The following is a 15797-nucleotide window of genomic DNA, read 5'->3' as shown; positions in this document are numbered from 1 at the left end:
ACTCTGTTTATCAGCTCTTACGTTGGTTGAGCAGCAGTCTGCCTCCCTGGCCTCAGCTCTGGCTGCTAGAGCCTGGAAGAACAAGTATCTGCCCTCTGTGCCTGTCTTGCAGGGACTAGGAGCCAGTTACTGAGTTTCCTCCTCATTCTACCTGCCCCAAGCCTTTGGGGACCATCAGCCCTCTGGTCAATTTCCTTTGGAGTGCTCACCGTATTACAAGTAACTCATCTCTGTAGTCCAGAGACAGCTGTTGGAGAATCAAATTTGCTTCTTGGTTAAGGGCTTTGGAGTCACACAGGCCCAGGTTAAAATCTCCACTAGACCCCTTTAGCTCTGTGACACTGGACAGGTAACTTAACTTCCTCAAACCTCAGTTTCTGCATCCATAATACGGGAATAACAATAGTACCTTTCTCATAAGGCTATTGTGAAAATTAAATTGAATTAATTTAATGAAACACTTAAAATACTGCCAGGCACATAGTAAACAATAAAACTGTATTTGTTGCACTGTATATTTTCCTGATTTGACTGAGAACAGGCATTTCCTTTTATTTTATTTAAAAAATTATTAAGGTATAGCTTACATGCAGTAAAGTATACAAATGTTAAGTAAATGTTTACATTTGTATAAACATGTATAGCCACAACTCAGATCAAGCTTGGGAATATATTCCTTCCCTCACTCCCCTTTCCATTCAATATCCTATTCCTAGATGTAGTCAATAATCTAATTTCTATTACTATAGACTATATTTGTCCCTTCTAGAGTTTCATATAGATGGAACCATGCAGTTTATATTTTTGGCTGCCTTCTGTCACACCACATAATATTTTTGAGGTCATCCATTGTTGTAAAACATATCAGTAGTTGATTCTTTTTATTGCAGTGTACCACATTTTGTTATCTATTCACCTATTTATGTACATTTTTGATATTTTTATATTTGAGGGCTAATACAAATAATGCTATTATGAACATTTGAGTACAAGCCTTTGTGTGAAACTAAGTTTTTATTTCATTTGGGTATATACCTAGGAGTGGAATTGCTAGGTCATATGGTCACTCTATGTTTAACTTTATAAGAAACTGTCAAACTGTTTTCTAAAGTGTTTGTACCATTTTACATTCCCACCTGAAGTGTGTGAGGGTTCCAGTTGCTCCCCATTCTTGCCAATACTTGTTATTATCAGTCTTTTAAATAGGTCTTTCGTAGCCACTCTAGTGGATGTGCAGTAACAGGAATTTATTAAATGACTATATTCTGGACCCAGTCCTGACATAGGGTTTGTATGTGACATTGATTGGACACAGTAGGTACAAAAATTTCATTTATGAAATGAAATTTTATAATGCTGCCTTATATTCATTCAGTAGCATTACCACACACACTACAGTACATAGCAGCACTGTGAGTAGGGATCTCAGAAATCATTATCCTCATTGTACAGATGAGGAAACTGCACCTTGTTTACTCATTAAATAGTGAACATCTGCCATGTGCCATGCAGGGGTGGGGAACATGTAGCCTTCTAGGTCTTTAAGTGCGGCCTTTTGACTGAATCCAAATTTTACAGAACAAATCCTTTCATTAAAATGGGTTCAGCAGAGGAAGACGAAGCTTTTCTTGCCTCCTTTGGTGCTTAAAAAGAAACAATCTTGAAATCAGAAGGCCACAGATTCCCCACCCCTGCTGGTGGCAGCCATAGATTTTTGCCTGCCACAGTGAGAGTTCCAGGCCATTGGGGAGGACGGCTCTTGGACAAACTCTCAGTCACACAAACCAGACACTTGAGACCAGGCTAAATTGGACCTCAGCCCGTTTGACCATGCTTTCTCTTGGGCTCAGTCCAGTCCAGGTTTAAGAGTCCTTTCTGCAGAGGACTTATTTTTGAAGTAGAGATAATGATGCTGTCTTAGCAGGACTGAGATGAGGAGTAGAGGGCTCTCCAGGGCTGGCACATAGCAGATAACCAGCAAGAGGTGCTGTGGTTGTTAGGTATGGACCCTTTGACCATCCTGGTGTCACTCGGACTCATTCATCCATCACTAGGGGTGAGGGTACACCATGGCTAGGCAGAAAATCATCATTTGTAATAGACAAGGTCCACCCTAGGGACTTTCCATTGGGGAAATCATCTTTGGGGACACTCACTATTGTCCCTGCCCAAGGCCTCTTAGAATCACTGGATGGTCTGTCCTAATGGTCACCTGAAAGCAATTTTCACTCATTGTACAAGGCCTATACCTTAAATCATATCTCCTCCAAACTTCGCTTAAATAGGGTGGCAATCATCCAGCAGTTTTCAAGTGATGCAGAATGATTACATAGGCAGAAACTAGATTGGCAATGTTATCTGTTTGAAAGGGCAGAGTAGGACAACACATGTTTCTTCCCACACATATATCCCACTTCCTCTGTTTGTCCTTTGGATAGCATGGTAAGGAAATGGGGGACACTTCCCAAGGGGTCTTTCCTGCCATTTCCCTAGGAGAAGTAAGGCATATGTTGTTTTTCTGAAAAGCTAGTTCTTGGAGAGTTTTTGCTTTTAAATAATTATGCATCCATGGCAGATTCATCAGTTTATAATATATCACTTAGTGACAAGCAATTGGTTGTTCTGCTTCTAGCACAAACCATAGCAGCCTTCAAAGGGTGACTAACACTAGCTCTCCTACGGGTAGATGAGCATAGCCCTGGAGTTGAAATGGGACGGGGAATGCTAATTTAAACTGAACGGGGAGCTTGAAGGCATATCAACCATCCAAGAGGCCATGTTGGAGACATTGCCAACTTATGCCTGCCCACTGCTATAGGTTCCACTTGGAGTGCCCCAACAATTGTAAATAACACTCTGTTCCCAAGGGGACTATGTAAGTCCCTGCTTCTCTTTGTCAAAATTATTTTGGTTGTTCTAGGTATATGCATTTCCATACTAACTTTAACTTAAGATTACCTATTCCTACAAAATATTTCTTTTGTGATTTTTGATTGAAATTGTATTGAATCTATAGAAAAATTTAGTAACTAACATTTTAACAATATTGGGTTTTCTGACCCAGGAATACAGTATTTCTATTTATGCTTCTCAGCAATGTTTTATAATTTTCAGTGTATAAGTGTTTCATGGCTTTTGTAGTTAGATTTCTTTGATACTTTTTGAAACTATTGTAAATGATATTTTAAAATTTCAATTTCTCTTCTTTGTTGCCAGTATAAAGATCTACAATTGATTTTTGTTTATCCTGTAAACTTGCTGTGTTAGTTTCCTATGACAGCTGTAACAAATTACCACACACTTTGTAGCTTAAAACAATGAAAATTTATTATCTTACAATTCTGGCTGTCAGAAGGCCACAATTACTCTCAGTGGGCTAAAACCAAGGTGTTATCAGGGCTTTGTTCCTTCTGGAGGCTTTGGGGGAGAATCTATTTCCTTTCTTTTTTTAGTTTCTAAAAGCTGTCCTTGACTCATGGTCCCATTGTCCATCTTAAAGCCAGTAGAATATCATCTTCCAATCTTTCTCTCTCTGACTCTGCCCCGTTTGCCTCCCTTTATAATTACATTGGATCCACCCAGATAATCCAGAATAATACTCCTATCTCAAGACCCTTAACTTAATCACATCTGCCAAGTTCCTTTTGCCATGTAAGGTAACATATTCACAGGTTCTGGAGATTAGGATGTGGGCATCTTTGGAGGACCGTTATTCTGACTACAACACTTACCAAAGACACTTATTAGTTTTAGATTTCTCTTTAAGATTCAGTCACATTTTCTATGTGGATGACCACTTTGCCTGCAAATAAAGAGTCATATTTTTTTTCAATCTACATGCTTTTATTTCCTTTTCTTTTCCTCCCTCCCCCCTTTCCTTCCTTCCTTCTTTTCTTTTTACTTTTGGTTTTATTGTACTGGCTAGAGTCTGTAGTACAATGTTAAATAGAAGTAATGAAAGTGTACTCCTTATCTTGTTCCAGATGTGCTATGGTTTCTTGTAAGTTCCCTTTATCAGGCTGTAAAACTACCCTTCTATTCCTAATTTGTGTAGCGATTTCATCAGTAATGGATTTTGGATGCTGTCAAATGCTTCCTATGCTTCTGTTGAGATTATCATATGGGTCATTTTTACGTTTGTTAATGTGATGTATTACATTAATTTATTTTCAAACATTAACACAAATTTGCATTCCTGAGATAAAATCCACTTGCACATCATGTAGTATACTTTTTACATGTTACTACATTCAATTTGCTAAAATTTTGTTTCAGATGTTTTAAAAAATGATGTACTTAAGGATATTGGTCTGTAGTTTTCTTTTTCTTGTAATGTCTTTGTTTCTTTTAGTAGTAAGGTAATGTTGGTCTCATAACTTGAGATGCGAAATATTTCCACCTTTTTGATTTTCTTAAAGAGTTTACATAGAATTGATATTATTTCTTCCCCAAATATTTGGTAGAATTTATCAGTGAAACCATCTGGACCTGAAGTTTTCTTTGTGGGAAGAATATCAATTATAAATTAACTTTATTTAGTATATATGTAGCTATTCAGGTCTTCCATATCTTCTTGAATGAACTTCAATATTTTATGTCTTTCAAAGAATTGGTTTATTTCATCGAAGTCACCAGTGCTGCTATAAATATTCATGTACAATTTTTTGTGTGAGAATTTGTTATTTTTTTTTTGTTTTAATTTTTCTTTGGTATAAACCTAGGAGTGAAATTGCTGAGTCATAAGGTAACTCTATGTTTAATCATTTGAGGAACTGCCAGACTGTTTTCCAAAACAGATGTCTCATCTTGCATTCCTATCAGTGGTATATGAGGAGTCCAATTTCTCTGAATCCTCACTGACACTTGTTATTATCTGACTTTTTTTGATTCTAGCCATTGTAGTTAGTGTGAAATGGTATCTCATTATGGTTTAGATTTGTGGTGCTTTTTATTTTGATTACCAATGATGTTGAGAATCTTTTCATGTACTTATTGGACATTTATATGTCTTCCTTGGAGAAAGGTCTGTTCAGATCCTTTGCCCATTTTTAATTGGGTTATTTGTCTTTTTATTATTGAGTTAAAGAGATCTTTATACATTCTGGATATGGATCCCTTTCAGATTATGATTTGCAAATATTTTCTTCCATTCTGTGAATTGTCTTTTTACTTTTTTGATGGTGTCCTTTGAATCACAAAAGCTTTTAATTTTTTAAATTTTATTTTTAATTGACACATAATAATTGGACATATTTATGGGGTAGAGTGTAATGATTTGATATATGTATACATTGTGTAAAAAGGTTTTTAGTTTTGATGAAATCCAAATTATCTATTTTTTTCATTTGTTTCTCGTGCTTTTGGTGTCATAGCTAAGAATCCTTTGCCAAATCTAAAGTCGTGAAAGCTTGCCATGTGTTTTCTTGTAAAAGTTTTATAGTTTTGGCCCTGATATTTAGTTATTTCATTAATTTTGAGTGAATTTTTTAATATAGTGTTAGGTAAGTGTCCAACTTCATTCTTTTGCACATGGCTATCCAGTTGTCCCATCATCATTCATAAAAGACTATCTTTTCCCCACTGAATCATCTTGGCGCTTTTGTAGAAAACAAGTTCAGTATAGACAGATGGTTTTATTTCTGGACTCTCAATTCTATTTCATCTATTTGTCTATCCTTGTGTCAGTACTACCTGTATTGATTACTGTTGCCTTGCAGTAAGTTGTGAAATTAGAAAGTGTGAGTCTTCCAGTTTTGTTTTTCTTTTTTAGGATTGTTTTGGCTATTTGGGGCCCCTTACATTTCGATATGAATTTCAGAATCAACATGTCAATTTCTACAAAGTAGTGAGTGAAGGTTCTGCTAGGGATTGTATTGAATCTTTATATCATGCGGGGGAGTATTGCTATCTTAACAGTATTAAGTGTTCTGATCTATTAACATGGGATAGTTTTTCATTTCTTTAGATCTTCTTTAATTTCTTTTAACAATCTTATGTAGTTTTCAGAGTATACATTTTGCACTTATTTTCTTTCATTTATTCCTAGGTGTTTCATTCCCTTTGATGCTATTGTAAATGGAATTGTTTTCTGAATTTCATTTTCAGGTTGCTCATTGCAAGTTTATAGATATACAACTGATTTTTGTATATTGATCTTGTATCCTGCAAACTTGGTGAACCCATTTATTCATTCTAATAGTTTTTAGTGAATCCGTGAGAATTGATTACATACAAGATCATATATTCTGTGAAAACAGATACTTTTCTTCTTCCTTTCCAATCCTTTTATTGCTTTTCCTTGCTTAATTGCCCTGAATAAAATCTCTAATACAACATTGAATAAAAGTTACAAGAGTGGGCATCTTGTTTCCAACCTTGGGGGAAAGTATCCAGTCTTTTACCATTAAGTTTGATGTTAGCTGTGGGTTTTTGGTAGAACTCTTTATCAGCTTAAGGAAGTTTCCTTCTATTCCTAGTTTGTTGAGTGTTTTTTTTTTAACCAAGAAAGGGGGCTGAATTTTGTCTGCATCTATTGAGATGATCATGTGATTTTAGTGTTTTATTCTATTATATGATGTATTACATTAATTAATGTTTAGATGTTAAACTAACCTTATATTCCTGAGATAAATACTACTTGGTAATGCTTTATAATTCTTTTTATATGTTGCTAGATTTGGCTTGTTGGTATTTTGTCAAGTATTTTTGTGTGTCCATATTAATAAAAGATCTTGATCTTTAGTTTTCTTTTATTATAATGTCTTTGTCTGGTTTGGCTATCAGGGCAATATTGGTCCCATAAATCAAAGTTGGGAAGTGTTCCCTCATCTTCTATTTTGTGGAAGAGTTTGTGAAGAATGGGTATTAATTCTTTCCATGTTTTATAGAATTCACCAGTGAAGTCATCTGGCCTTGGGCTTATCTTTGTGGATACTTTTTGATTACTAATTTAATCTCTTCACTTCTTATAGGTCTATTCATATTTTGTTTTTCTTCTTGAGTCAATTTCAGTAGAATGTTTCCTTCTAGGAATTTATCCATTTCATCTAAGTTATCTAATTTTTTAGTATACCATTGATCCTGGTATTCCTTTATTATCCTTTTTATTTTTGTAAGGTCAGTAGTAATGTCCCCACTTTCATTTTCATTTCTAATAATTTGAGCCTTGTCTTTGCTTTTATTCATCAATCTAGCTAAAGATTTGTCAATTTTGTTGATATTTTCAAAAAACCAGCTTGTGGTTTCATTGATTTGTCTCTATGGTTTTTGTATTCTCTATTTCATTAATTTCCACTGTAATCCTTATTGTTTCCTTTTGCTTATTTTAGATTCAGTTTGTCCTTTTTTCCAGTGATGTAAGGTGGAAGGTTAGGTTATTGATTTAAATTTCATTTTTTTTTTTTGTATTTCATTGACCTCTGCTCTATTTATTTTTTTATTTCTTCTGCTTACTTTAGGTTATATTTGTTCTGCTTTTTCTAGTTTCTGCAGGTCAAAGTAGGGCTTGATAATCTGAAGTCTTTCTTCTTTTCTAATATAGGCATTTACTGCTATAGATTGTGTCCTATGTTTACTGTTTTAGTGACATCCCACAATATTGATATGTGTTGTTTCAGTTTCATTTAGTTCAAAAGGCTTTCTAATTTCCCTTTTCTTTTTGATGCATGTATTATTTAAAAGTGTTTTATTTAGTTTCCCAATACTTGGGAATTTTCTAGAAATGATTATGTTATTGATTTCTAATTTAATCTCATTGTGGTCAGAGAACATATTTTTTATAACTTTAATATTTTAAAATATATTAACACTTTTTAATATTTACTTTATCTAATTCTAATATCATTATCCAGACTTTACGGATGAGGAAACAGACTCAGAACAGTAACTTGACTTGCTAAGCTGGTAAGTGTTAGAGCCAAGAGTCAAACATGCAGTGAGGGTGAGGAGCCAAGGCCTGTCTTTAATTCTTCATCACCACAGTGCTTACAACTCACAGCGTTCTACCTGATATATTAACACTTTCTTATGGCCCAAGATATCGTCTATCTTGGTAATTGTTCCATGCACATTTAAAAAAGTGTATATTCTGCCATTATGGGTGAAGTGTTCTATAAATGTCAATTAGGTAACATTGGATGATAGTGTTGTTCAATTATTCTATATCCTTATTGATTTTCTATTTATTGAGAGGAGAAGGTATCAAAATTTCTGAATATAATTGTGCATGGGTCTTTTTCTCTCTGCAGTTCTATGAGTTTTTTTTCTTTATGTATTTTGCAGCTCTGTTACAAAGTACATAAACATTATGAATTGTTATATCCCTTTGATAAATTGACCTCACTACCATTATTACATGACCTTATTTATCCCTGGTAATATTCTTTCTTCTGAAATTTACTTCATCTGATATTAATATAGCTATTCTAGCTTTCTTTTTATTAGTGTCATTGTGGTCTATCTTTTCCCATCCTTTTACTTAGACTATTTGTGTCTCTGTATTTAAAATGTGTTTCTAAGGTGGGGCATGGTGGCTCAGGCCTGTAATCCTAGCACTCTGGGAGGCTGAGGCAGGAGGATCACTTGAGGTGAGGAGTTCAAAATCAGCCTGAGCAACAGCGAGACCCCATCTCTACTAAAAATAGAAAAAAAATAGCCAGGCTTTGTGGTGCACACCTGTAGTCCCAGCTACTCAGGAGGCTGAGGCAGGAGGATCACTTGAACCCAGGAGTTTGAGGCTATTGTGAGCTATGATGATGCTATGACACTCTAGTCTGAGAGATAGAGCAAGACTCTAAATAAATAAATAGTGTTTCTAGTAGGTAGCATAAAGGTGGATCTTGTTTCTTTATCCAATCTGACAATCTGTGCTTTTTAATTGTCATATTTAAACCATTAAATGTAATGTGATTATTTATGTGGTTAGGTTCAAATTTATCATCTTGCTGTCTGTTTTCCTCTTGCCTCATCTGTCCTTTGGTCCCCCTGAAGCTCTTTTGAATTAATTGCATATTTTTATGATTTAATTTTATTCATTTTTGTCTTACAAACTATAAGTCTTTGTTATTTAGTGGTTACTTTAGGGTTTACAGCAAACATCTTTAACTTATCATAATCTGCCTTCAAATTATACTCTATAATTTCACATATCCTATAAAACCCTAACAAGTATACTTTCATTTGTCCCTTTCTAGTCTTTGTGCTATTGTTGACACATATTTTCTTCTACATATTTTATAAATCTCACAGTACATTTTTATTATTTTTGCTTAAGATGTGATTATCTTTCAAAAATGAGAAAAAGCATCATATATATTTACTCACATAGTCACCATTTGTGGCACTCTCCATCATTTATCTTCACATTTCTATCTGTTATCGTTTTCCTTCTATCTTCCTATTTACTGCCTGTAACTTCTCTTGGTGGGAACATCTGCTAGTGGTAATATCTTTTACGTTTTGTATGTCTGAAGAAAACCTTCATTTCTTCTTATCATATCATACCATGTCATATCAGTAATTTTCACATAACTTCATTTTTGAATGATATTTTTCCTGGGTATGGAAATTTACATTGACAGGTTTTTGTTCAATACTTTAACAATGTTGCTCCACTACCTTCTCATTTGCATTGTTTCCAACAGAAACCTTATGCCATTCTTATCTTCAGTCTTCTAAATGTAACATGCCTCTTTTCTCTCTTTTTTAGATTTTATTATTATTTATTACCTTTTTTCAGAATTTGTTTATGATGTGCCTTGGTGTAGTTTTCTTCATGTTTCTTGTGGTTGGTGTTTGCTGAGATTTTTGGATTGGTGGGTTTATATTTTTTATCAAATATGAAAAATGGCCATTATTATGTCACATAATTTTTGCCTTCCCCCCATTTTCAGAGACTCTAATTATATGTATATTAGGCCACTTGAAGTTGCTCTATAGCTCAGTGATGCTCTGCTATTTTTTTCATTTTTTATTAAATAAAATTTCAAAATATTGAGGGGGTATAAATATTTTTGTTACATGGATAGCTTTTGTAATGCTTGAGTCATGGCTATAAGTGTGCCCATCACCAACATAGTGTTCATTGTACCTGTTAGGTAGTTTTTTGCCCCTCTCCTCCCCCCTCCTCCCCCCTGCTTGATTTCTAATGACTGTTACCTCCCTCTGTACACATGTGTGCCTCTTGGTTAGTCCCAATTTATTAGAGAGTACATGTAGTGTTTTTTTTTCCATTCCTGAGATACTTCACTTAGGATAATTGTCTCCAGTTCCATACAAATTGCTGCAAAAGGCATTAAATCATCTTTTTTGTGGCTAAGTAGTAATCCATGGTATACACATACCACATTTTGTTGATTCACTCACGAATTTATGGGCAGTTGGGTTGATTCCACATGTTTACAGTTGTGAATTGTGCTGCAACAAACATTTGGGTGCAGTTGTCTTTTTGATGAAATGACTTGTTTTCCTTTGGGTAGATACCCAGTAGTGGGATTGCTGGATCGAATGGTAGGTCTACTTTTAAGTCTTTGAGAAATCTCCAAAGCATTGTCTTTTATTTCAGCTTTCTTCCTTGAATGGTTTCTGTTGCTATATATTCAACTTCACTTTTATTTTTTCTGCAATATCTAATCTGTTAGTCAATCTCATCTTTTTAGTTTTCATCTCTAGAGGTTTGATTTGTATCTTTTTATATCTTTCACATTTCTTCTTAACTTTTTTACCATATGGAACACAATTATAATCATTGTTTTGATGTCCTTGTTTGCTAATTCTGATATCTGTGTCAGTTCTGGTTGGTTTCAACTGATTGATTTTTGTTTTTATTGTTTAGATTTTCCTAGTTCGTTGCATGTCTGCTAATATTTGTTTGGAATCAGACATTTTGATTTTACCTTATCAGGTGCTAACTATTTGTGTATTCCCATAAACATTGTTAAACTTTGTTCTGGGAAGCAGTTAATTAGAAAGTAAGACCTTTGGGATCTTACTTTTAAGATTTATTAGGTGGGAGTGGGACATTACTCAATCTAGGGATAATAGTTCTCCACTTTTGAAGCAACACTACTGTGTACTCTACTTAATGCCTGGTGAATTATGAATTTTTCTAGTCTGGCTGGTGGGAGCAGGTACTATTTCAGGCTGTGTGAGCACTGTGTTCTTTACTTTCATCCTTTTAGATCATTCTTTCCTAGCATCAAATAGTTTTCTCACATGCATGTGCTGATCAGTATTCTAGTGGATAACTGAGGGGGACCCTCTACAGATCTCTGGAATTATTTCTATGTGTCTTTCTACTTGCCAATATTCTGCACTATGAATTCTAGCTGCCAAAGACTCTCGGCTCCATGTCCTCCACTCAGGGACACTGTCAGGCTCCACCTGGGTTCCCCCTCCTTGTATCACATCTTGGAAACTTTTGCAGGGCAGTAAGCTGGGACAATCATAGTGCTTGCCACCTGTTTCTCTTTTCTCCAGAATTGCTGTCCTTTGTTGACTGATGTCCCATGCCTTGAAAACTGTTGTTTCATATACTTTTGTTTTCTTAGGCAAGAGAATAAATCTAGTCCCTGTTACTTCATCTTGGCCAAAAGTGGAAGTCACAATTAAAAAAAAATCATTTAAAATTAAATTTACATTTAAGCAGCCACATAGCCATTTGAGCAGTGCACTTCTATAGGATTACAGAAGTTCAGTGAGGCTAAAGTGCAGAAAGCAAGAAGCATGTTATCACGTCGCCAGATGAAGCTGCTCCAATCAAATTATTCGTTTTGAGTTCAAGTTATTTGTCATTCCAGTTTTGCTTAGCCCCTCTTGTCTTCCAGACATGAAGTCATTTTCTCAATGAAAAGCCCCATCTTCCACTGCTATTGCCTAATCATCTAGCACTATCAGTAATTTCATTCCCCCTTCCCCTCCCCCAAGAGGAGGGTTAGTTTCCATTATATCCTCCATTGAGTCCACTGTGGTAGAGTAGCGAGTGCTGTGCTACCTTGGCCTGACCCAACTGGACCCCACAGAAGCTCTGGTTCCTCCTATCACTTCTAGACTCAGATGAAGTGCCTGGAAGAAGATGAGATCTCATTTCCATAATGGATGCCTAAAGGGTGGATAATACAATCTGGACATGCAGGCAAGTTAACAGCTTCTGAGTTGATTTTTCAACGATAAGCAACAGGAGATATGATGGACTATTCTGAGGCTAGGTGGTTCCATTCCACCTGCCCACAGATGCCTAATGTGATGGAGCAACTGGCTAAATTTCCTTTTAGACTGTGGCCAGCTCCACACTCTGCCACCTGGTATTTGCTTTCCAGCCTTTCTTACCTCACTTTTCTTTTCCCCTCATTCTTGCTGTCTTGAGACTGAACCTCTAAATAAAACCTTAGGATATAAACTTTGTCTTCAGCTGTTTTTTAGGCAACACTGTGTAAGACTGCTTTGTAGATCATGGTAAGAATTTAGGACTTGAGGGTCCTGGAGAATGCTTGGAGTGTGTGAGGCAGGAGAGAATGCTTATAAACCACAAAAAAAATATGGAGAAGGAGAAGATTAATTTGAATTTGTACATGTTAAATTTGAGGATACTGTGGGCGATCCAGTAGAATGGATTTAATTCTGTCTTGGGACAGAATAAGCATGCATTCAGCAACCTCATTGTCCTCTCTGTGGCTCATCCATTGGCCATCTCTCCACAGTTAGTGGGGACAGGACCCAAGTCTCTTGGTCTTTTGGTTTTTCCCAGTAACAAAGCAGAGGTCAGGTCTCTGGGACTGGAAATATGTTTTTTTTTTTTAATTTGCTTTCTGTCCCTTAATTCACCTAGATGCCTATAAACAGTGAAAAGTACTGTAGCTCTTTAGAGACCAAGGGGTAATCTGAAACCTGCAACAGGAAATTGACATCCAGTTGTGTTTGCTGTGGCCCCTAATACAGCAATCTGAGCTGTGCCAACTTTACGCTACCACCACAGGTTCTCTGAGAGGCAACAAGCTGCCTATAAGCCCACCTGCATTATCTGCCTCATTTAGTTGGGCCTTCCACTCAGCAATGTTCTCTCTCTCCTGAAGAGTCTCAAGGCTCAGCCTATTCATCAGGCTTCTGTCTGTAGCTTCGAGGATTTAGGTTCAATTCTGAGGAAAAGTCTCGTTCCAGACATAAAGCTTGGGACTTTTGGGCCCTCACTGCAGGCAGCTATGAAGCAGGTCTAAGTTATTACTCAGGCCGAGTTGTTAAAGATCCGGAAATTGAAGCTATTTGTACCCTTGCCAAGCACAGCTTTCTGGTCTGGAAGAATCCCGGCTGTGTCTTAGATGGATGAGTAATTCTCTGCCCACACGGTGCTTCATCTGTAGGCAGGGGCCAACTACCTGTGTAAATAAATAGACTGATGGGGCAGAGATTTGGCAAACCATCCTGCACATTTGTGTGGCCCCAAGGCCTCCGCCTGCCTACTTATTAGTCTAATATGCCAGGAGCTAATCCCAAGTTGAATCAGCCCAGGGCAAAAGGACATGGTCTTGGTTCTTGTCTGAAAGATTTTGGTTAGCTTCAATGCCACAGATATTTGCAGAGTCACTGCCATAGGCTATACTTGGTCCTTGCCCTATTGATGTTCACAGTTTAGAAGTGCAGGTAGACCTATGGCCAGCTAATCATTCTATGAAGAAATTAGTAATAAGTTCTTTCAGCTACAAGTTACTGTGGCGGCCAAATAACCAAAGGGATTATATTCCAACAAGGTGTCCTGGGGAGGTATCATTTGAGCTGAGTCTTTTGAGAAGTGATACTTTAGACAGGTAAATATTAGACACAAAGCATTCCAGGTTGATAGAACTGTGTAAACAAGAGAAAGAAGTGATAAGGAACAGCCTGCTCAGGGGCATGAGGAGGATGAAAAGTTGGGAAGGGAGGAGATGTGACAGCCAAGGGAAACACATTAAGGACCCTGCAGCCACACTGTCAAGTGTATTATTTGGTATGTTCCCCAGAGCCAAGGAAGACGTTTGAAGTGCATGGAGTTGGGCAGAGACATGATACTCATAAAGATCTGTGTTTTGGAAAAGTCGGTCTAGAAAATAGATTGTGTGGAGAGAAAATACAGAGTTCTATTTGAAGACGGTGGCAGGATTTCAGCAAGAATGAGAGAAGTCTAAGGCACTGGAAGTGAGGTTGGAGCAGAGAGGGCAGATTGGAGATATATTATGGAGACATAACAGACAGGATTTGTCCTCCAATTGCAAAAGAGGGAGAGGAAGGCAGTTCTCAGGATACCTCCCAGAATCTTCCAAGAAGATAAAGGCACTACTCCCGAAATGAGGAGTCCTGGAGGAGCAGTAGAGTGGGCTGATGGCAGTAGGTTTGACCACATTGAAGTGCAAGGTGTATGTTGGGAAGCCAGGCGCACAGCAGGCAGTTGATCATGTGGGCCTTTCTGCGAGAGAAAGGGCCCAAGTGAAATGTTTAGATTTTTTTCTAATCTGGCCTGCTACATTGTACTACCAGTGCTGAGCTCAGGAAGGGATGTGGATTCTTTTTACCTTGTGGGGCAGAATGAGTGCATTACCACTGGGACGGGCACACCTAATTCCAAAAGCCTTGCCAGATATCAGACTCTATGAGACTCTCAGCCTGGCCGTAGTCCTCATTCTGGCCATGCTAGGGAGTAACTTCAGTTAAACAGCCTGCAGAACAACAGAGCAACAATTTTGTACATTTTATTATTGGCATAACACCCCAAAGTAATGGGATGATTTGAGTAGCTTTTAGAGGACTTTGGGGGCAATTACTAGGACTCAGTAATGGAAAGATAAAACATCTTCTGCTGGGATTAAATACTTTCCCTTAGACCTTTGCAGAGCTATTGATGGGCTGATGGGGACCCAACCAGGGGACTTATTCTGCAGAAGGCCTGGAGGCCAGTTCACATGAGCCTTCTTGGAGTGGGAATGTGGGGGTGATAGGTGTGGAAAAGAGGATAAAGAAGCCCCTAACTCCTGGCATCCCAGCATCCCAGATGCAGAATGGGAAAGCCCTCAGATTTCATCTCATCTTTCTCTCCATTGTACCAGTAAGGACACTAAAGCTTGGATAAGGAACAAGGACTGGTCAAAAGCCACATAGCCATTCAGGGATGAAATCAGGTTTGACTCCAGTTCAGATTCCTAACTTGATGTTTGTGATAGTTAATTTTATATGTCAACTTGACTGGGCCACAAGACACTCAGATATCTGGTTAAACATTTTTTCTAGATATGTCTGTGAGGGTATTTCCAGAAGATATTAACATTGGAGTTGGTGGATTAAGTAAAGCAGATGGCCTTCCCCAGTGAATGTGGGCATCATTTAATCTGTCTAAGGCCTGAATAGAGTGAAAAGTGGAGGAAGGTTGAACTTGCTCTCTGTCTGACTAATTGAGCTGGGACATCCATTTTTTCCTGCCCTCAGTGCTCCTAATACTTAGGACTTCAGATCCAGACTGAAATCTACACCATCAGCTCTCCAGCTTTCAGGCCTTTGAGCTGAGTCTCTTGCAGATAGCAGATTGTGGGACTTCTCAGCTTCCATAATGATATAATCCAAGACCTTATAATCAATCAATCAATCAATCTATCTATCTATCTTTGGGTTGAGTCTTCCACTATACCCATCCTGCTGTGGCTAGTTCAGAAGCAGCAGCCATGGGCCTATAAGCTCAAGTTCAAGATGCCAGGCTTTTTCCTCACTGGACCTGAGCCTATAGGGGGAGGGGACAAGGAAAGAAGCCTAGATAGTACTTTGTTGAGAATGATGCTACAGGG

This window comes from Eulemur rufifrons, chromosome 30, assembly GCF_041146395.1.
Source record: "Eulemur rufifrons isolate Redbay chromosome 30, OSU_ERuf_1, whole genome shotgun sequence".
In the NCBI taxonomy this organism is placed as follows: Eukaryota; Metazoa; Chordata; class Mammalia; order Primates; family Lemuridae; genus Eulemur; species Eulemur rufifrons.
The sequence above is the reverse complement of the archived record's forward strand: the minus strand, read 5'-3'. Positions refer to the sequence as shown.